We start from the raw sequence: 19,297 nt of genomic DNA on the forward strand, positions 1-19,297 counted from the left end.
CACAACACCTATTCCTGTTCAGTATTCTTTGTCTTGAATGAAATGGAGTCTATATATGTAAAGTTATAGGAAAGGTTATGCCGCTATTCCGTAAAATATTTTGATTTGGTGCTCTTAATAATTTATTAAAAACTCTTGGAATCTTTCATAAAGATTTTTTAAACAGTTTTTCCCCACTGCCTTTTTATTATTAACATATCTAAAGCCTAACTGAGATAGCTTTGGAAATCATATTTTTTTATATTAAGAAAGTCCATCAATTTTGATTTCTAAAAAATTATGAAACTTCCTTCCCTACATCTACCCATGTTCAATATACATACCCCATGTGCATAAGAATCATCACGTACATACATGCACAGCATTGTGCTAAACACTGTGGAAGCTTAAAAAGTCAAAGTGAGTTTATCTTAGCTGGAAGTAGAAGGTAAACAAAAAATAAATAATATATGCAGGTTGATGTTAATACAAATTATACATGAGTGTCAGGGACATAAATGAAGGGTTGTAAAGTTTGGTTAGAGAAAGGTTTTTGGAGGAGTTTTTGAGTCAGATTTAGAAAGATGATTTATTAGATGGTAAGGATGGAAAACGAAAAGATCCAGAAATAGAGATGGAAACATTGCCTTCTAGAGTAGGTTATTCCTTCTGAAATTTAAATTTAGTTTTCAGAGAAAGGATGAGAAAGATGGGTTTGTGATTATGCATATAAAAATCATCCTAATGACAGACAAGCTGTAATGCCACATGCCACCAAATGAACCATTACTTAAACTCAATAAGGAAGTCATGATTATTCCAATGTAGAATATCTTGGAGTTTCTTTATGATAGTCATTCAAGGTGGTAGGTCTGTTTTAACTGATAGTGCAACATCAAGAATATAGATTTGGTTCAGGGCAACTACAAAAAATCACTTAATGAGCCTTAAATATAGCCATTATTTTTATATCAGTAGCACAAAAAAACAAAAAAAAAAACAAACCAAAAGTCCTTAACCATTGACCATTTTATCATTCTTTAGGACTTTTTTTTTTTTAAATCAGGGTATAGTAGGCACTAAGTTTTATTGAGAAATATTTAAGCCTGATACAGGATTTCCTTATTTTTTAAGAGTGTGATTTTTCAAAGTACATTGATTTTATTTTTAAACTTCTCATTTTTTTTTCAGTTTTTCAAATTGTACCAAAACATAAGACTGTGATATATTATTGCTAGTGCTTCAATGGAATTAAATTGAGGAAAGGATCTAGCATTCATTTAGTGCCCATGCTATGCATTTTAAAATATGCATTATTTAACTTAATCCTGGCCCCAGTGCCAAGAAATAATTGACCAGCTTCATGCAAGAAAACTTTGGACAAAGCTGGTAATTGAACACAGGTCTGTCTGCCTCCCAAACTGTGCTCTTTCTCTAATACCTGCACAATGACAAAATTGGCAAAGTGTATTTTTACTTTCCAAGATGCCACATGTGCCAAGAATAAATCAAGGGATGTTAAAGTATAAAAGCATATTTTAAAAAAAAGCTTTAAAAATATATATTTTCACCCTGACAGTGACCCTTTGTTATAATTTATGGTTTGGGAAGTAATAGTATATAATTCAAATTCAAAATGTAAGACATTTAGAAATAGTTTATATTATTCATATTGTTGATAACTTGATCTTTGGAAATTCATTTTCCTTATTTGGTATTTGTTTTTAATGGAGAAGTCTATAACTAATAAAAACCTTGTGTGTTATCCTGATATAGTTGAATAAATATCTGTGTGTAAATGTTCTTATATGGATAGTAATATGAATGTGACATGCACAAATTGTCCTCATAATTTTCAGATAAGTGTAAGTAAACATTTGTGTGATAAATATTAAAGTGGACATTTTATTTCAACCTGTAGTTGGTATTTTTTTTTAAACAAAGGAAAAATTTATTGAATCTCTGAAAAACACTTTCTAAAAGAATCACTTTTTCTGAAAACTGAATACACAATGCACTGTGTCTGTTATGTTAAAACATGCATTAGACACAAACACAAAAACCATGAATCAAGCCTCCATTCATCAATAATCTGAACAAAGCGAAGATGCCTAAGGAACAACATGAATGATTTGTAAAGGGTGGGCTCTTTAAGCACCATACAAAGAAAGGAGTGAGTTTGTTTAATTACATACACTGAATTGGACCTTTGGCACTAGCAATCATAGTATTTGTCATAGAGCATTAACACATAAATGTGCATAGCATCACAGTGACAGAAGCACTAGCATTCAAAAGCAGCTTTTTCGACTAAGCAATGGACTACTAGAGTATGTCTGTTGTCCATCCTTGAATATACTGGTAGCAACTTCGAAATGAGAAAAAAGAAAACCCCTTTTATTATCTGTTTTTAAAAATCAAAGAAAAAAACAAGCATCACTTCAGCTATACATTAACATTTTCAAATTATATCATTTGTGCAAGAGAAAGATTAAGAATAAAAATGTGTTGACACCAATCATAGAGCTTCCTGTTGGTTCTCCGGGAGTCCCACTTCATAATTGCTGGCACTAAACAGACTTGTGGAATGCATTACCAGGAATTTTAAGAAATCACACAGATAACTAAGAAATAAAGCAAAATAAAGCAAAGATCTGCTCAAGCACTGGTGTACAGACCAACATTATTCCAAATTTTGCAATCTCACCAGGTGTGGTGCTTTAGTGGGACACAACAAACTTTTAGTGGGACACAACTGGGACTTTGGTGCATCATGTTGATCTGCCAGTATCTCCGCATACTGCAACCTCTCAAACTTGTAGACAAAACGAGTGCCTAACATGAACTTGAAATTTTCTTTCATCCTTGCTACCACTTTATTATTATCTGTGTTTCCTGGCTATTTTTTGAAATCTTAGGAGGGAATTCATATTCTTCTTGGCAGGAAGATGAAAGAGGAGTTTTTGCAGAATAATTAAATCCCAGTAATCAAGTCAGGAATTCTTCAGAAATTTTTACTTTAGCTTCAGCTCTATTCATAATGTTTTTGTAAGATGAACCTCCAAGCCAGTGGGTGCCTCTCATAGGGAACTCAATGACAGAAGATGGAGTTTTCTAGAGCACCCCCCCACACAGCTATCCAAAAAATGAATAACTTATATGGACAATTTATTCAGAGAAAACACAAAAGGCCAATAAATACATACAATTATGCTGAATTTAAGTAGCTTGAAATGAAGTAAATAGCTCAATGAATACAAATCCTCTAATATTAATGTATTTCTCCTGATTCCTTGACCAATGACTCAATAACTTTGTTCCTTCTCCCCACTATGTCTCATTTTCCCTAATAACTCACCAAAACTCTGTCTGGCTTGATATTGAACATATTCCTAATATAGTTTTATTTGTACATTCATTTGTTTATTCCCATAGTATTTGATTCAGTACAGTGTGTTTTTTTAAAATAAATCATAAATTGAAATGAATTACAAAAGATGTATATATAAGCACAAAACATTTTATAAAAATACTATTCTAAATTTTTTATTGGCAGTGAATTTAAATTGTATGTATTTTTTAAATATATTATTTTATATAATTCTTACATCTTTTTCATCTTTGCATAATGTATGCATTTTCATTTTGGTTATATTCCCCTTACAATTGCACCCCCCCCTTATTTTGAATCTAGTCCTTCCTTTCCCCGCCCCTCCCTCAACCAACCCCCCCCCCACCGTAGTATGTCTCTAGTTTATAGTTGCTTGTTGATTTTGATTTTTACTTTGTATTGATTAGTCTTTTTCCTGGTCTCTTATTTAGGTTTTCTAGATTCCTGCTATGAGTGAGACCATCCAGTATTTTTCTTTTTCTTTCTGACTTATTTCGCTGAGCATGATCCCTTCTAGCTCCATCCATGTTGCTGCAAACTGCATGTGTTTATCTTTTTTGATTGCTGAGTCATATTCCATGGTGTATATGTACCACATCTTCTTGATCCAGTCATCTATTTTTGGGCATTTGGGTTGTTTCCAAAGCTTAGCTATTGTAAATAGTGCTGCTATAAATATAGGGGTGCAGGTATTCTTTGGAATTGATGTTTCTGTGTCCTTTGGGTAAATACCTAGGAGTGGAATTGCTGGATCATATGGAAGCTCTATGTTTAGTAGGTCAAGAAATCTCCACACAGCTCTCCATAGTGTTTGGACCAGTTTGCACTCCCACAACAGTGCAGGAGAGTTCCTTTTTCTCCACACCCTCGCCAACATTTGTTGTTGCTAGTTTTTTTAATATGTGCCATTCTCACTGGTGTAAGATGGTATCTCATGATAGTTTTGATTTGCATTTCCCTGATTACAAGTGATGTTGAACATTTTTTCATATGCCTGTTGGCCATTTGCATTTCCTCTTTGGAGAAGTTTCTTTTTAGCTCTTCTGCCCATTTTTTCACTGGATTATTTTCTTTGTTTTTTTTTTGTTGAGTGTCATCAGCTCTTTGTAGATTTTTGTGATCAGTCCTTTATCATTAGTGTTGTGTGCAAAAATGTTCTCCCAGTCTCTTTGTTTTGGTTATTGTCTCTTTTGCTGTGCAGAAGCTGTTTAATTTGATGTAGTCCCAGCTGTTTATCTTTGCCTTCACTATCACTGCTTTGGGTGATGTGTTTGTAAAGATGTTTTTGATGTGCATGTCATGTAGTATTTCGCCTATTAAATTGTATGTATTTATACCAACTTTGTGGACAATTATGTTACAGGTAATTGTTTCATTATTATTACTTTGCTGTGAACTTACAATACTCTGAGAAGACATTAGTTCCATGTGTGAGGCTGATATAGAGACTCCACAATTGTGGGCTATCTTGCAGGTGATCTCATTGGACCCTTTCATAAGGGATCCCAGATTAATTGTCATTTGGTCCTTTCTTTCGGGAATTAAGTTTAGAAGAAAAGAGGGTATAATGCTGACAGCATTCTGTGAAATAGGTTGAAGGAATATGGGAATGTGAACTTTTAGTAATCAACTTTTAGTATATATCTTTGGTAAATCCCTTTTTCAAATGTGAATTCCAGTTCAACATGATTTCCTCCAGATATCCTGTTTTAACTTCTACTCATAATAACACTCTAGTCAGGAGCAGATCTTAGTTTTGTGTAGCCTGAATCTTTTGCAATTTGAGGGCACTGAGGGAAAGTATTAAAAATAACTTAGTTTCATAATTAAAAACAAGCAAAAAATGACCATTTAAACACATTTTAAAAAGATTTATTTTTATTTATGCATACAAGAACTGGAGTGCAGAGGTGTGGGGTGATATGAGGATTCACCAGAGACAGAGTGGGTTGCAGAACAGGCAGATCGACTGAAATACACTGGAGCATTGGGTGAGACAGGAGAGGTCTGCCTGGCCATGTGGGTTGAACTGATGCTGCAGGTGATAGCTTGATAGTGCTGAGACTTTAACCCCTGCTCCACCAGAGAGACCCCATTTAAACACATTTCTTAAGCGCCTCCAGTACCTTGAAAGGGACCATGCAAGTGGTAGGCCCTGAAGCTAAGACTACTTAACTTCAAAGTAAATGTAAATTAGATTCCAGGCTTCCCTGAGGTGGGGAAGAAAGAGTTGCTTAGGAGCATAATAATATTAGGGAGGGACTTGGCAGTCTACACCGAATTTGAGTCAAAAATCCTTCATCCCAGCTCCCAGAGCACAGGGTACTATTAATTTCTAAGGAGGAGTTTGTGTTATAGTAAGATTGCTTCTTGATTTTCCTCATTCCTTTTTCAGATTTTCATGTTTTCCAAATCAGTTTTCATTCATCTGTCACTTTCAGTGTCAAAACTATTGATGCTATTGTTTCCTTTATTGTTCAGGCTGTTCATGCTGTTTCTGTGAATTTATGCCATTGAAAAACATGATGTTACTGTTATTTTACTGAATTTCAGAAAGGACCATAGGTTAAAGTATGTGATCAACCTGCCACTCTTAATCCAAAACCAGAATGTGCCACATAACACCCTAAAATTGCCCCCAAATGGACTGGAGCACTTTATACTTTTAGTAGCATAGCATGAAACATCCACTTACCTTTTACCCTTGCCAACATTTCATATTTCAAAGCTTTACTTTTTTTTTTTTAAAGATTTATTTATTTGTTTGTTTGTTTATTTATTTAATTTATTTATTTATACAAGCACTGGGTACAGTCAGAAGCGTGGGAGGGTGAGAGAATTCACCAGAGCCAGAGCGGGGAGCAGAGCAGGCAGAAGGACCGAAGTACACTGCTGAGGGGAGCAGCGGGCGGCAGGAGAGGTCTGCGCGCCATGTGGGACCCTCCTCCAGTGGCCGGGGAGCAGCCAGGGAGCGAACCGGCGCTGCGGAGGCTGCGGGGAGGTTTGGAACCCAGTGCTCAATCGCTGTGCCACCGGGGAGGCCCTCAAAGCTTTACTTTTTTTTTTTTTTTTTTTTTTTTGTGGTACTGCTACATTTTATTTTATTTTATTTTTTTTATAAATTTTATTGTTATATTCCCCATACAATTGCAGCCCCCCATTCTGACCCCAATCCCTCCCCTCCCGCCCCCGCCCCCCTAAAAGTGTCTCTGGTTCATAGTTTTTTGTTGATTTTGATTTTCACTTTCTTATAGTTATTCATTTTCCTGGTCCCTTATTTAAGTTTTCTAGATTCCTGCTATGAGTGAGACCATCCGGTATTTTTCTTTTTCTTTTTGGCTTATTTCGCTGAGCATGATCCCTTCCAGCGCCATCCATGTTGCAGCAAATTGCATGTGTTTATCTTTTTTGAATGCTGAGTAATATTCCATGGTATATATGTACCACATCTTCTTGATCCAGTCATCTATTTTTGGGCATTTGGGTTGTTTCCAAAGCTTAGCTATTGTAAACAGTGCTGCTATAAACATAGGGGTGCAGGTGTTCTTTGGAATTGATGTTTCTGTGTCCTTTGGGTAAATACCTAGGAGTGGAATTGCTGGGTCATATGGAAGCTCTATGTTTAGTAGGTCCAGAAATCTCCACACAGCTTTCCACAGTGGTTGGACCAGTTTGCACTCCCACCAACAGTGCAGAAGAGTTCCTTTTTCTCCACACCCTCGCCAACATTTGTTGTTGCTAGTTTTTTTAATATGTGCCATTCTCACTGGTGTAAGATGGTATCTCATGGTAGTTTTGATTTGCATTTCCCTGATGACAAGTGATGTTGAACATTTTTTCATATGCCTGTTGGCCATTTGCATTTCCTCTTCAGAGAAGTTTCTTTTAAGCTCTTCTGCCCATTTTTTGACTGGATTATTTTCTTTGTTGTTGTTGAGTCTCATCAGCTCTTTGCAGATTTTTGTGATCAGTCCTTTATCATTAGTGTTGGGTGCAAAAATGTTCTCCCAGTTGGTGGGGTTTCTCTTTGTTTTTGTTATTGTCTCTTTTGCTGTGCAAAAGCTCTTTAATTTGATATAGTCCCAGCTGTTTATCTTTGCCTTCACTATCACTGCTTTGGGTGATGTGTCTGTAAAGATGTCTTTGATGTGCAAATCACGTAGTGTTTCGCCTATATTTCCTTCTATATATTTTATGGTTTCAGGTCTTATGTCTAGTTCTTTAATCCATTTTGAGTTGATTTTTGTGTATGGTGTGAGGTGGTGGTCAAGCTTCATTCTTTTGCATGTAGCGACCCAGTTTTCCCAGCACCATTTATTGAACAAACTTTCTTTGCTCCAATGCATATTCTTTGCTCCTTTGTCAAAGATTAGTTGACCATAAATCTGTGGGTTTATTTCTGGATTTTCTATTCGATTCCATTGGTCTGTATGTCTGTTCTTGTTCCAATACCATGCAGTTTTGATGATTATGGCTTTGTAGTATAGTTTGAAGTCTGGGAGTCTGATGCCTCCATTCCCTTCTTTTTTTTTCCTCCCACTACGTATGTGTTTTCTCTGATGTCTGTTTTCAGAGAGGACAACAGTTGTCTGATATATTTTGGTGCTCCTTCGTTTGGTGAGTATATGTTAATGAGTGTTATTTCTTCTTGAAGTATTGTCCCTTTGATCATAATGTAGTGACCATTGGGGTCTCTTTTTATCTTTTTGAGTTTGAAATCTGTTTTATCTGATATAAGTATAGCTGTTCCTGCTTTCTTTTTTGGTCCATTTGCTTGTAGGATTGTTTTCCATCCTTTAACTTTGAGCCTATTTTTATCTTTTGTAGCTAAATGTGTTTCCTGGAGACAGCAAAAGGTTGGGTTTTGTTTCTTAATCCAGGCTGCAACTCTGTGTCTTTTTATTGAAGAGTTTAGTCCATTTACATTTAGAGTTAATATTGATATGTTAACATCTGTATTTGCCATTGTGTTTGTCTTTCCTTTGATTTTATTTATTTATTCTTTTAATAACTTTTTTATTTTTGGCCTTCTTTCATTGTTATTCGTCCCTCTGAGGTTCTGGCTTTAGGACTCCTTGTAGTATTTTTTGGAGTGGGGGTTTATTTGCAATGAAATTCCGGAGTTTCTGTTTGTCTGGGAAGGTCCATATTCTTTCTTCAAAGAGGAAGGAGAGCTTTGCGGGATAGAGTATTCTTGGTTGGCATCTGTTTTCTTGGAGTCTGTTGACTATGTCCCTCCACTCTCTCCTTGCCCGTAGTGTTTCTTCGGAGAAGTCTGATGTCAGCCTGATTGGTTTTCCTTTGAATGTTATCTGTTTCTTCCCTCTTGCCAGCTTCATTATTTTTTCCTTGTCCTGGATTCTTGGGAGCTTTACTATTATGTGTCTTGCTGTATTTTTCCTTTCGTCGTGGAAGTTTGGTGTTCTTCTTGCTTCTTGTATATCAATTTTCAGCTCCTTCTTCACATTTGGGAAGTTCTCTTCAATTATCTCTTTGAATATTTTCTCTGTTCCTACATCTCTCTCCTCTCCTTCTGGTATTCCTATAACTCTTATATTTCCTTTCCTCATGGAGTCAGATAGTTCCCGAAGTCTTTCTTCGTTCTTTTTCCTTCGTACTTCTCTTTCCTTTTCTGTTTTGGTTCTTTTTATTTCTGTGTCTTCAAGATTACTTATTCGTTCTTCCATTTCATCTATTCTGCTTTCATTGCTTTTCCCAGAATTCTTTAGTTCTTCCATTAATTCTTTGATCTCCTGCATTTCTTTTACTTCCCTCTTTAGGGACTCAATTTCTTTCTTCTGACCATTGTTTTCCCTCTCTAGGGACTCAATTGCATTCTTCTGATCGTTGATTATTTTTCCCTTATCATTGTTTTCCTTTATGACTTCTGTCAGTTTTTTAATCACGGCAATTTTAAATTCTCTTTCTGGAAGGCTCAGAAATTCTTCCAAGTTATTGTCGTTGCAATCTGGGGGCTGGCTTTCTTTTTGTGGTGTGCTTTTTCTCTGGAGAGTTGCTAGGTTGCGTGTGGTTCTTCTCCTCCCTACTGTCTGTTTTCTAATTTGCCGTATGCGTTGGGACACTGTGTTGTTGGGACTTGCCGGCATCTTGGGTGGGCTTCTCTGTTCCCCTCTGGTTCTTCCAGGAGTCATCTGTCAGTTTCAAGCAGCCTTTACTGGAGAAAGTTCCCTGTTCTAAAATGCCGATGTGGGGACACACTCCCCTGTGCGCCTGGTCTGCCCCGGCGGTGGGTTCCTGCTCCCCTCTGGGCTTGGACTGCAGGCCAGAGGGGGTCTGGCGTGGGCGAACTTCCCCCGCTCACCTCTGGCTCCTGAGGAAGCCTTCTGCAGGTAGTCTTTACTGTAGAAATGTCCCTGTTCTAAAATGGTGATGTGGGACACACTCCCTGCGCTTCTGGTCTCAGGCACACTATTCTGCGCGCCTGGTCTGCCCTGGCTGTGGGTGCTCGCTCTCCCTGTGGGCTCAGACTACTTGTTCAGAAGGGGCCCGGTGTGGGCTAACTCCCCAGCTGGCCACTAGCTCCTTCAGTAGCCTGTGCTGGGGTCAAGTCGCTAGGTGGCACCAGAGATCTCTCCTAGAGCCCTTGGGGAGCTGATTTTCCACCCCGTGGGACAGGGAGCAGAGCGGGGATGGTAGGGTACACCTCAACGGCTTTGGGGTGCTGTGTCTGCCTTGTGCCCCACCGTCGTGGGGAACCCACGCCCCTAATTTCGTGCCCCGGGTCTCAGTTCCAAAGCCCTCAGTTCCAGGACGCGGGCTGTAGCCCAGATCAGTGGCGCGGGAATGGCGCCTTTTGAATCCCGCTCCCCTGCCTGGGCGCCTTGTTCCTGCTCACTCAGGGAGGGCCTCCGCCGTCTCCCAGCAAGCCTAGGTCGCAGGCGCAGGGGCCTGGGCAGCTGCAATCCGAGCGCCGCTTTCGCGCAAGCTTACCAGGCGGCCGGGGCTGTGTGCTGGTGCTGGTCTCCTCCTGGTGGGCGGGGCTCTCTTTAATGGCGCGTGGAGCTCACCTCCGCGGTGGATCCTGCAGGGTTCGCCTCAGCTCCCGTTCACGGGGTGTGGTGGCTGAAATAGTTCCTTTCTACTCACAGTCCCGCTTGCTGCATCCGTTTTTCTTGTTGGGCGTTTTGGTTTGTTGTTTCCCTCGTCTCTGCCGGTCGGAGAGTGCCGCCTCTGTGGGCGGGGGAGGGGAGCAGGGTTCTGCGCTTCCCTCCCTTCTGGTCCTCTTTTATGGCCACTTTCTTCTTCGGGCAGTTTGCTGGAGTCGTCCGTTTATCTTCCGTGTCCCAGTTCTCACTGGGACCTGCCGCTTTTCCTCCCTATTAACTTTTTTTAATGGGAGATCTTACTCGCAGCGTCTCCTCGCTGCCATGTTGCTCCGCCCCCCTCAAAGCTTTACTTTTAAGGACTAATTTTGAGTTTCAGTGACAGAAACTTCTCAAGACCAATGCATAAATTAGTTTCTAATTTTGCCTTAGTTTCCCTTGAAGTTTGAAAAATTAGAAAAAAAAATGTGCTAGTTGTCATAACATCAATATTCAGTGATGTCAGAAAATGTAGGACAGTTACAGTTACAAATTTGGCATTCGTGTACATCTCTTTCCCCAGTGAGTAGTTTATGAGTTTAATCTTATGTGATCAAAACTTTGGACCATGATGAGAATGAGTCTCTGGCCTGCAATTTAGGAAACTAGGTTCTATTGACTTTGGACCTCATCTCATCATTGCTACCTTCCACTACAATGTTTTGACTCATACTCTGTAACAGTTGATAGTGATGAAGATTCTATGTTCTCAAGAAAAGATTAAATTACATTCAATAAGCTTTTAGGAAAACAAGAATTCTATGACACAATTTAGAACTACTTGTATCCCTTCAAAAAATACTTTTTGAAGCTCACAGAAGGATCCACAGCTATCCAGAAAACTGACGCCCAGGATACTTTATTTCTGAAGGTGTCCAGGTTTCATCACATCAATTACTGGCCTTTCTAGCACTGCATGGAAATCCATTCACCATTATTAAATAAAATCCTGATGCTCTTTCTTCACCCTTGAGTATACTATGCTGAATAAAGCTTCTTTAAAACTGTGTACATTAGCTCAACACATATTGATTTCTGTAATGACTGCTTATATTTCTCAGGTAATCTCAGAGCTCCTCCAAAGTGAATTACGAGTAGATCATAAACTCTAAGTTTAGGCAGGACTAAGAACTGCCTTCCAGCTTTTAAAAAAGTCAGTCCAGAGGTATTTGGGTGATAGATATTTTAATATCTTTACATACAAGAAAGAAATAAAAATTCTCAGCCTTGACTGTACATTTAAATCATACAGAAGTTTAAAAAACCATACATTTCCAGAATGCACACAAACTGATATAAGAAGTATATTGGGGGGTTCTAAAATTTTAAAAGACTAGATATCTGAATGTTTAGAAGGTCCAAAGGTGATTCTGATGCTCAGACTATGAGTTAAAGCCATTGCTAGAGGGGCCTCCCTGATGGCCTAGGGGTTAAATCTGAGCACTATCACTGCTATGGCCTGAGTTTGATCCCTTGCCAGGAAGAAATTCCATCCCTGCCAGGAAGAAATTCCAAATGGTGCAGCTGAATTCTGTCTGCCTGCCACTGCTTCCCTTAGCAGTGTCCTTCAGTAAATATGCCTGTTCTGTTTCCCACTCTGTCTCTGGTGAATCCTCTCACCCCCTTGTAACTCTGGCCTACATCCCAGTTCTTGTACACAAAAATAAGTAAATTAAAAAAAAAAAAAAGAACCACTGCTAGAAAGAAATAATCATTTTTTCATTTTGAATGCCGGTTTAGCTAACTTTAATTGACTGATCTCTTAACCCATATTTCCCCCCACCTTTTATAAGATTTCCAGCAAATATTATTTTTTAATTTAAAAAAATCCAGCAAATACTATTTTTTAATTTTAAAAAATCCAATATGGTCCATCTCTCCTGTTCTGAAGTTTTAGATGAGCAAGAATGCCTGTTCCAGTTTTCTTTTATATTAGTGACTGATAGTGATAGTCACTTTGAGTGGTTCAAGGATGAACAACAGCTATTGCTTCAATGAGGGAATGGTAGCTGGCAAATTCCTATTAGGACAACTAGCTGTATTGCTGGTGATAGAGTCTCTCAGAAATCTCTTTAGTTTTTCTACCAGCCTTTGTCTCATTGCCAGATTCTTTATCTTTTTTTTTTTGTCCATCCATTATGGATTGAATAGTTTTAAAAGGTAGAATTCTACTTATGAGGCTTTTCTTAAAAGGGAGTTGGATTTTCTTGTGTTTTTATAAATTATGACCACAGCAAAGCAGTATCAGATTCCATGGAGACACAATATGTGGTTATTCAGGTACCTGGCACCTTAGGTTGAATAATTCCATGTGTCTATCTTAGCATATATGTTATTTGTTGGGAAGTGGGATTTTTTTTTCCCCCCGAGGGAGCTAAAACTTGTGATTTTGCTAAATCATTGCAGATATCCCAGGACCATTTGAAACACAAAAACAAAAAAAACCTTGTGACCAACTACCTAATTTGTGGGACCAGTTTCATACTCAAAATTTATAAAGAATTTCAATAGGAATACAGAGCATTAAACTGAATGCAGAGTGCTACATTGAGGTTTACAAGGTAGTGGCAAAATGAAGATGCTATATTTGCTTCCTCGAGGTACAACTAAATCGCAGTAAAAACTAAATTGCAGTAAGGCAAAAAAAAAAAACAAAAACCCAAAAAACAGGAAAAAAATGAATGACTACAGAACACACTAGGAACAATGATCTGGAGGAAAGAGCTAGGAAAAACTTTAAGGGAACTTTGTTCGTAGTGATACATGGGCAGTAAAACTCACAAAGGGAGGGGAGGCTTCTGTGGCGAGCCCCATATAGCAGCTGACTTGGGCACTTGCCAACACTGGAGACTCCTGAGCTCTCACTCTTTCCACCACTGCTACCCTGTTCCCACTTTCCATAAAATCTCATCTGAATTATTGCTATAGCAATTTCTAACTGATCTCTGTTTTCCTGCCTTGATTCCTTGAGAGTATTCTCAACAAAATTCATAAGGTAGATTACATCTTTCCTCTCCCCAAAACTTTTCATAAATTTTTTTCATTCCAAATAAAAATTAAGTCCTAATGATGGTCTACATAGTTTTATAAATGCTACTAATCTACCTCTTTAAAATTCTGATCTCTTCCATTATGCCCCAACTTTTTCAGCTTCTGTCCCAATTACCCCCTTATAGCTCTTTGAATATCAAACACATTTTCAGGGTAGTATTTATCAAATGAATAACGGAGGAAGTCCACAGAAGACTATTTTAGGAAAATCTTTGCTCTATGCTCAAGTATTTGGGGTGGTGAGAATGATTACCCAAGTGATTGGATAGTTACATGTACTAGTGAGGATCCTAATAACTTATGATCCCATAGGATTTGAAAATAAAAGAGATCACTGACATGAAAGGAAGAGCTGTTGTACAATGGTGTCATTCTGACTCAACAGAAAATCTTGTTGCAAAATGAACTCTCTTAATTTCCTTGACTCTTTCCTTTTAAAAATTCCATCATCATCTTGATGTCACCCAAGTTTGTCTCTTCTCAACCTTTTTTATCATCTATTTCAGGTCTCTTTTCCTCTAATCTTGAGCACTATCATTAGAATTATTTCCCTAAAATACTGGTTTTAATTGATTCTTTCCAGGTCAATATCAATACATTTACTTACTGATGGTGAAAACTACTGGCAGTGAAGCTTGTTACTACAGGTAGAGAAGTTGAGGTGTATATTTGTTCTTATTGCTGTACAGTAAGTTCAGAGCAAAATAATAATAATGAGATTTAATTACCTGTAACATAATTGTCCACATAGTTGGTATAATTAGATACAATTATAAAGTTATGGCCAGAAAAATTCAGAAAAGTAATTTTACAAATGGTATTTTATGATTATAATGTTTTATGCTTATATATGCATCTGCTATAATTCATTTCTATTTATGATTTATTTTAAATATACAAAATACTTTGTATTCGAAATATACAAACTACTTTGAATCAAATACTATGGGAATAAATGAATATACAAACAAAAAAATATTGGGAATGTGTTCTATATCAAGCCAGATAGAGATTCTGGTGAGTTATTAGGAAAAATGAGACATGATGGGGAAAAGCACAAAAGTAATTGAGTCATTAGTCAAGGAATCAAAAGAAATATTTATATATAAAAGAGGAGAAATCACAACGGACACAGCAGAAATCAAAAGAATAATCAGTAATTACTATGAACAGTTATATGGAAACAAGTTCAACAATCTAGAGGAGATGGACAAATTCCTACAACTCTACAATCACCCAAAACTAGATAAAGAAGAAATAGAACACCTAAACAGACCAATTACAATTAGCGAAATTAAAATGGTAATCAAAAACCTTCCCAAAAACAAAAGCCCAGGACCTGATGGATTTACAAATGAATTCTACCAAATATTCAGAGACGAATTAGTGCCTATCCTTCACAAACTCTTCCAAAAAATTGAGAAGGAAGGGACAATACCAAACACGTTCTATGAAGCCAACATTACACTAATACCAAAACCGAACAAGGACAACACAAAAAAGGAAAACTACAGGCCAATCTCCCTAATGAACACTGATGCAAAAATCCTCAATAAAATTTTAGCTATCAGAATCCAACAATGTATCCATAAGATAATTCACCACGACCAAGTAGGATTCATTCCAGGGACACAAGGATGGTTTAACATCCGAAAATCAATCAACGTTATCCAACACATCAACAAAAAGAAATATAAAAACCATATGATAATATCAATAGATGCTGAGAAAGCTTTCAACAAAGTGCAACACCCATTCATGATAAAAGCCCTTGAAATTCTTGGGATACAAGGAACATACCTCAACATCATAAAGGCCATCTATGACAAGCCAACAGCCAGTATCATTCTCAATGGTGAAAAGCTGAAAGCAATTAAGATCTGGAACAAGACAAGGATATCCACTCTCACCACTGCTTTTCAATATAATACTGGAAGTCCTAGCCAGAGCAACAAGACAAGAGAAAGACATCCAAGGAATCCAAATAGGAAAAGAAGAAGTCAAACTATCACTATTTGCAGATGATATGATAATATACGTAGAGAACCCCAAAAACTCCACAGAAAAACTAATTCAACTAATCAATCAGTTCAGTAAAGTGGCAGGATACAAAATCAACACGCAAAAGTCAGTAGCCTTCCTATACACAAACAATAAATCTGAAGAAGAAGAAATAAAAAAAAAATCCCTTTTATTATTGAAACAAAAAAAATCAAATATTTGGGAATAAATCTAACAAAAGAGGTAAAGGACCTATACAAAGAAAACTATAAAACACTGTTAAAAGAAATAGAAGAAGACACAAAGAAATGGAAAGACATCCCCTGCTCATGGATTGGAAGAATAAACATTATTAAAATGGCCATCCTACCAAAAGCAATATACAGATTCAATGCTATTCCAATCAAAATTTCAATGTCATTCTTCAAAGAAATAGAACAATTATTGATGAAATTCATATGGAATTACAAAAAACCCCGAATAGCCAAAGCTCTCCTGAAAAAAAAAAGAAGGGAATGGAGGCATCACACTCCCAGACTTCAAACTATACTACAAAGCCATAATCATCAAAACTGCACGGTATTGGAACAAGAACAGACATACAGACCAATGGAATCGAATAGAAAATCCAGAAATAAACCCACAGATCTATGGTCAACTAATCTTTGACAAAGGAGCAAAGACTATGCTTTGGAGCAAAGAAAGTTTGTTCAATAAATGGTGCTGGGAAAACTGGGTCGCTACATGCAAAAGAATGAAGCTTGACCACTACCTCACAGCATACACGAAAATCAACTCAAAATGGATTAAAGAACTAGACATAAGACCTGAAACCATAAAATATATAGAAGGAAATATAGGCGAAACACTACGTGATTTGCACATCAAAGACATCTTTACAGACACATCACCCAAAGCAGTGATAGTGAAGGCAAAGATAAACAGCTGGGACTACATCAAATTAAACAGCTTCTGCACAGCAAAAGAGACAATAACAAAAACAAAGAGAAACCCCACCAACTGGGAGAACATTTTTGCACCCAACACTAATGATAAAGGACTGATCACAAAAATCTGCAAAGAGCTGATGAGACTCAACAACAACAAAGAAAATAATCCAGTTAAAAAATGGGCAGAAGAGCTAAAAAGAAACTTCTCTGAAGAGGAAATGCAAATGGCCAACAGGCATATGAAAAAATGTTCAACATCACTTGTAATCAGGGAAATGCAAATCAAAACTACCATGAGATACCATCTTACACCAGTGAGAATGGCACATATTAAAAAAACTAGCAACAACAAATGTTGGCGAGGGTGTGGAGAAAAAGGAACTCTTCTGCACTGTTGGTGGGAGTGCGAACTGGTCCAACCACTATGGAGAGCTGTGTGGAGATTTCTGGACCTACTAAACATAGAGCTTCCATATGATCCAGCAATTCCACTCCTAGGTATCTACCCAAAGGACACAGAAACATCAATTCCAAAGAACACCTGCACCCCTATGTTTATAGCAGCACTGTTTACAATAGCTAAGCTTTGGAAACAACCCAAATGCCCAAAAATAGATGACTGGATCAAGAAGATGTGGTACATATACACCATGGAATATTACTCAGCATTCAAAAAAGATAAGCACATGCAATTTGCAGCAACATGGATGGAGCTGGAAGGGATCATGCTCAGCGAAATAAGCCAAAAAGAAAAAGAAAAATACCGGATGGTCTCACTCATAGCAGGAATCTAGAAAACTTAAATAAGGGACCAGGAAAATGAATAACTATAAGAAAGCGAAAATCAGAATCAACAAAAAACTATGAAATAGAGACACTTTTGGGGGGGTGGGGGGCAGGAGGAAAAAAAAAGAAATATTTATATAGAGAGGATTTGTATCCATTAAGCTATTTATGTCATTTAAAGCTTTTGAAAATATATGACCATAAAACAGATAATAAAATGGACTTTTTTTTTAATTGTATGATTTTTTTTTGAGGTAATGTTGGTTCAGAAAACTACAAATGATCCAGAGGTACAGGATCACACCTCTTCAGATACATATCACCACACCACAAAAATGGACTGATTCTTAAATATTAAAATGATGATTCTTAAGGTTATAACTGCAAAAATTATAACCTTTAAATGTAGGCCTAGCAGTCACCAAGCATTTGATATTTTTAATAGAAATATATGAGATTGAGAGAATTACATAGGAAATTAAAGAAAGACTCAGTTTAACTTGACCTTCAGAGTAATAATGATAAAAAGCACTTGAGAATCAGCTCTAAGAATCACCATGCAGACCACACCATGTTCTTAGGTCTCATTAATGAGTTTTCTCTATTCTACCAAGGACAAGCTTCCTGCATGTGGTAGTGATGCAACTTGTAAACAGGGTCTGTCAATTGTGTGGTTGCAAATAATAAATACACACTCAAATCTGTACCAACATAGTGAGAGTTTATCACAAGGATAAAAAAACTGAATAAAGGAAATATAGTCAGGATACATGGAAATGGAAAAGAATGCTAGAAAACCAATACTTCCTTTCATCTTCCTCAGAGTGGTATAAACTATACTTGTGTCTGAACTTCTGATTTACTGGTAATATTTATGCTCTCTCATAAATTATCTTGTACTTGGTTTTGATTTGCTGTCCATTTCTGGTGTTGCTCCCCCAAAAATCTGATGGATTCTTTCAGATCAGGTGTCTCCATGTAAACCAACAGCTTGTGGTAATGATGATGAAGTCTTAGTACATGTCTTTACAGGGACTGTGGGCAGTTAAAATACACATTTATCAATAGTATGTGTAATTATTCAGGGGCTAAGGAGTAAACTAGGCTGCAGTGATAATATATTCCCAGTCCCATACTGTAGTCTTACTGTTAGCAATTCATTCACACCTTTCCTCCTTGTCATTTTACAAAATTAAGACAGCACACACACACACACAGAGTCCAAATTATAAAATAGTTAACAAAAAAATTCGGTTGTTATATTGATTGTTCCATTTGACTGTTATCTGAATGACAACTCAAACAAATATTTATTGATTCCTGTAAGGGAGCTCAGCACTGAATTGTATTAGGGTGGGAATGAGGAGGAGAGTAAGTGATAAAATTAACTTTTGATTCTCACATTTTTTTAAGTTATGAGGCAGGCAGATGCCAAAGAACTAGCCATTTCTGACAATTTCCAGTTGGCTCAGGATCTGTCCATTGTATGATTGCAAATAATAAATACACACTCAAATTAGTACCAATACAGAGAGAGTTTATTACAAGGATAAATTCTTATTGTTTCTTTGCCCTTTTCTGCTGTTCAATTTTTGCCACTACATCTCCAATCACTCCTCTTACTTGTCAGAACTTGCCCATCAATGAACTTCAAATGGCAGAGGGATTCTAGAAAATTTTCTTAGGCATTTATTGGGAGAGAAAGGGAAGACACATCACATTTAATTTTTGTTTGTCATTGTTAAGTAACTAGTATCTTTTTATAAATTCAGGAGAGTCCACATAATTTTCTTGAAAAATTTGAAAACTGGGCCTCCCCGGTGGCGCAGCGCTCAACCCGCTGCTGTCCGCAGCCTGTGAAGCTGTCCAGCCTCTGCAGCGCAGGTTGGATTCCTGGCCGGCCAGGGAGAAACCCACAAGGCCCAGCAGGCCTCTCCTGCCTCTTAATTTGGAAATGATTCTTTGCTCACCTGTACAGACATCTACTTATAGAAATATGTCAACCTATTGTTTGCTTAATTTATTCCAAAGGTTAA

This window comes from Talpa europaea (assembly GCF_964194135.1).
Source record: "Talpa europaea genome assembly, chromosome: 5".
Taxonomy (NCBI): domain Eukaryota; kingdom Metazoa; phylum Chordata; class Mammalia; order Eulipotyphla; family Talpidae; genus Talpa; species Talpa europaea.